The sequence below is a fragment of the Medicago sativa genome, chromosome 3 (genome assembly GCF_051527215.1).
Source record: "Medicago sativa cultivar Bolivia chromosome 3, Bolivia_mono, whole genome shotgun sequence".
In the NCBI taxonomy this organism is placed as follows: Eukaryota; Viridiplantae; Streptophyta; class Magnoliopsida; order Fabales; family Fabaceae; genus Medicago; species Medicago sativa.
Window position 1 is genome coordinate 60833616 of NC_140751.1, and position 4509 is coordinate 60838124.

The 4509-nt window shown below is 38.4% G+C and overlaps 1 long non-coding RNA gene across 1 annotated transcript; it reads left to right on the top strand.

The window, feature by feature from the left end:
* Positions 1-288: 288 nt before the first annotated feature.
* Positions 289-3348, top strand: LOC146938824 (uncharacterized). The gene is made up of 3 exons (XR_015033401.1): positions 289-860; positions 949-1278; positions 3087-3348. It is a non-coding gene; the product is annotated as an uncharacterized LOC146938824 (long non-coding RNA).
* The last annotated feature ends 1161 nt before the right edge of the window (positions 3349-4509 follow it).

The following is a 4509-nucleotide window of genomic DNA, read 5'->3' on the forward strand; positions in this document are numbered from 1 at the left end:
ACCATGTGATCCCCTTACGGAGCATTCCCCGTTCTCATCATGAGAACCCCTTGAATTCATACCTTCATGGATTGCAAGAGACATGGCACCTACATATTCATTAATCATCGTCTTGCCGTTCATTTAGGATAAACCTAATCATGCATACATATTTACCTCGGAACCTTGATCGATCCGAATACGGTAAACTCTTACTCGTTCATAACATAGTGGAGAGAAATACTTATCAATCCACAACTTACATACTGGCTAAGTCATTCTAGCTGTAACATCCCGCCTGTCAGTATCGTTATTTTATCATTCGATCGTGCCAGAGGATTAAATTCAAGGAAAGTAAGTATGGAGAATATTTATTACGTAATATCAGCTTATTACGGAATAAGTATCAGAGACGAATATAACACGCTAAAGGCAAGGGCAGTTTGGTAATTTCCCAAGAAGGGGATATTTAATTGGGATAACCCCAAAAATATCTCATTTCTCTTGTTCTTTTCTCTCTCTTGGTTAGAGAAAATATTTTCTTCTCCCTCTCTTCCTCTCCATCGATCTCCCTCCTCTCTACACCAATCCTTTCCAAACGTTTTCCTTCCATGGTAACCTCTAGATTCTTGTTTCTCTTGGTCTCATAAGTTTATGGAAGTTGGTTTTGTTTTGGGTTCTCTATTTCTCCACCTAAGAAGAGATTAAAGTTAGGGTTTTGGTAGTTTGGGAGTTTTAACATGAAGTTGTGCTTGAAGTGGTTCCTTTATGATTAAAGAAGGTGAATAGATGATGTTTAGAGGATGGGTTGAAGAACTAAAGTGTGAATTGTGATTCTTGGAGTTTTGGAATCAAGGAGGCAAGTTGGGGTATGTTTGATGGTAAGCTTCCAAAACTTATTCTTTTATTATCACTAGAGATTAAGGAAGTGGGTATTGTGTTTAATTCTTCTCTTTTCTCCTCTTGAAGAAGTGTTTGGAAAATTAGGGTTTGATGTATGATGAAGATGGATTCTAATTGGTACAAGGAATGGTTTCTACATGATCAAGGTAAGAATGTTAAGGTTGAATGGGTTAATATCTTTATCTTTCCTCATCAAGAATTCCTTTTAATTTCAAGTTTTGAATATGTGTTTTGAGGGTAATGTTGGAGTATGGTTTTGAGCTTGAAGTGGTGTCTTGGATCGCAAGAAAGGGATGATGAGTTAGAATGGTATGAGCAAGGAAGCAAAGGGAGCAAAACTAAGGTTTTGGGCATGTTTGAGTTTGGAGCTTGGAGTTGCTTCAAGTTTGTGATTAGGTGAGTTCCATAGATAGCTATCCTACCCTTTGGGATTATGTTATGCCATGTTAAATGAATATGTATAACTTGATAATTCTAGGGTTTTCTAGTATAAGTTTAGTTGCCCTTTTTATTGCCATGCTTGCTATACATGATGATACTTGCTATATGAGTGTTTTATAAGTATCCTATGATCATATGTGTTTCAAATTACTTAGAGGCACTTGGTTTGAGGTTTTTGGGCTTAAAATGCCATTTATACAGGTTCTGAACTGTCATAACTCGCCACGGCGAAGCAAAACACCCTCCCTGGAGGAATAGTTACTCGCCACCAACTCGCCACGGCGAGTGAGTGAACTCGCAACGGCGAGTAAAGGTAGCTCGCAATGGCGAGCAAGAACCATTTACTCGCAATGGCGAGTAAAGCAGCTCGCAATGGCGAGCAAGTGGTACTTTCTGGTACTGCTTGCTCGTTCTGGCAGATTCGGTGTTTTCCGTTCCGGATCTTTGAGCAGTCTTTTTATAAGTTAAACCCCTCAAACCAAGGTCCTAAATGATGATCAATCTAAGCAAGATTTTTATGATAAAGAGGCAAGTATTATGCAAGTTAGTGAGGCATGGCATACAAGAGACCATATTATGAATCGGGTAGCAAGTTATCCTTAAGAAAGGGAAGAACTAGAGCCTCGGTATAGTTATCGAGAACTAGAATAGTTAGTAAAGAATAGAATGCTATGCATTAGTAATATGCTTGATTAGATGCAAGGTAATACAAGTATTATCTTCGCATAAGAAGCAAGAACCATACGAGTATGGCAAGATGTGAATCGATTTCGTATCCATTCACAAAGTAAGATAAGCAAAGCATAAGTTTACCTCTAGTGGGATCGTTCAAGGATCCGAGGTAAAAGAGATAGTATGATTAGGTTTAACCTTCATACATGCATAAGACTAAGAATTTAATAAGAGTGTTATGTCTCTTGAATTCCTTCCAAGGTTGGGTTCAAGGGGTTCCCCAAGGGGAATGGTTAAGCCGAAAGGGAGCCGCATCTCACTAAGTTAAAGTGTCGTGTCTTTTATATTCCTTCCAAGGTTGGATATAAAAGGTTCTCCAAGGGGAATGGGGTAAGCCGTAAGGGACCCGCACGTTCACTAAGGGAGTCCGGTGCGCTATTGCAAGGCATTTTCACCGGTAGTAAGGGATTAACTTCCAGGGTTACTCCACTCGGAACTAATCCGTAAAATGAACTCAAATAAGTTGTTTGTTACACGCTAACATAATCAATAAAGCTGACTATGCATATTCATCATATATTTATGTGTTATGTCATAGAGCCTTGGCATAGACTGTCAAGAAGTAGAAAGAATAAAGAAGAAGATAGTCAAGAACTAGCAAGCTAGAAAGAGTCACTTTTGTGGCAAGTTTAAGATAGATGCAACTTATTCAAGTAAGCAAGTAAGTGAGTAAAGAAAGATATACCGAAGACGATCATAGGTTTCCCTAATCGTCCGGTTTAGTGTGGTGTCATGACTTTAGCAAGAGAAGGCCTTGATGCGTAGATAGTATCTTGGCATTGCGGTTTTAGTTTCCCCTTAACCGCCATGACACATGTGAGATGAGAAGCCTATAACAAGTTAAGAATATTATGACGGCCCTAGTATGCACAACCGTCTAAGAAAGCAAGTCCCCACACACGTATAATCAACCGGCAGGTTGTAAAGTAGACACGTGGTGACCGTAGGTTTCCCCTGAGGTTACCTATAGCCTAGGATTTAGGGGAACTCACTGAGACATTATGTCTCATCCCAATCCTTATTTGTTTCAGATATCAGTTTGGACATCAAGATAGTAGCCGGATGGATTTTCAGCAAGAGCTCGTTCGTACCTGAAGCATGAAGATTATGGATCTCAAGGATGTATTTATTTTAAATTAGATAAGTTATGATATTTGACATTGTACGAACGCGTGTTGTTGTATATAAATTCATTCGAAGTTTTTATGTTGTAAATTTTTAATGTATCCAATACTAAAATAACGCACGTGCTAGACTTTCTAGATACGTCTAGTATGGGTGTTACACTAGCTCATGTGCGAAGTGATTATCATTCACGTCTTATCATTCTAGGGTTTCATATCCTATACTTGCCATACTTATTCATTCATGCTATCTTTCTAGTTCTCGACGCTATGTCGAGGCTCTACATGCATGCCCTTTCTTAAGGTATAACTTGCTACCCGATCCTCATCATAACATAACATTCCATGGGCCATTCATCATTGAAGTTGTCAATGTTGTTCATGCATTTCATTCTTGATATCTTGATATATAGTGTGCAATGACTACTTGATATTGAGGGGTTTTCTATAGTATAAAAGACTGCAAGCAAAAGCCTCGTCGAAACCACTGCATCACAGGAAGTTTTCTGAAAAAGAGTTGTGCTGTGACAATAGTAGTACGATTTGAAGCATCGTAGTACGATTTCCTTTCCATCGTGCTACGATATAAGGCATCGTAGTACGATTTCCATTCCATCGTGCTACGATATAAAGAATCGTAGTACGATCTGTGCGCAGTTTTATGGCATTTGTGTTCTGGAAATATCGTAGTACGATTTCTCACATCGTGCTACGATTTTCAGACATCAGACCTGCAAAAATTCATATTTTGACCTCTCATCCTCAAAATCAAGTTTTTCATTACACACTTAACAACCATAACATGTGGAAAACAGCTTATAACCATTGCATAACAACAATTAACATATTTTCAATGATTTATGGCAAAGGGGGTACTAAAACCCTAGTTTTATAAACTAACATAATTCATGATTCCTACACAAGATTATACAAACCCAAAGGTAGGTAATCTAACTATGGAACTCACCTAATCAAGGCTGCAAAAGATCCCAAGCTTCCAAGTAACCAAAGCCCTAACTTGTACCACTTGCTTCTTTTGTTCATAACCTTTCCATTTTGATGTTTTCTTGCAATCTAAGGCTTCATGATCCTTGCTTGGTCATCTTTGATCCAACCCAAAGCTTCTTCATCAAAACCCTAACCTTGAATCTTTTCTAAAGAGAAGGAAGGATTGAAAATAACCTCAAACCAAGTCACCAATCACTTGTGGAAAGATAGAGACCTTAAAACTTGTTCTTGAATCTATGAAGAAGATGATTTGATGCATGATGTGGTATGAAGAGGGAAAGGATCGATGAAAGAAGAAAGAAAGAGAAGGAAGCTCTTGCCA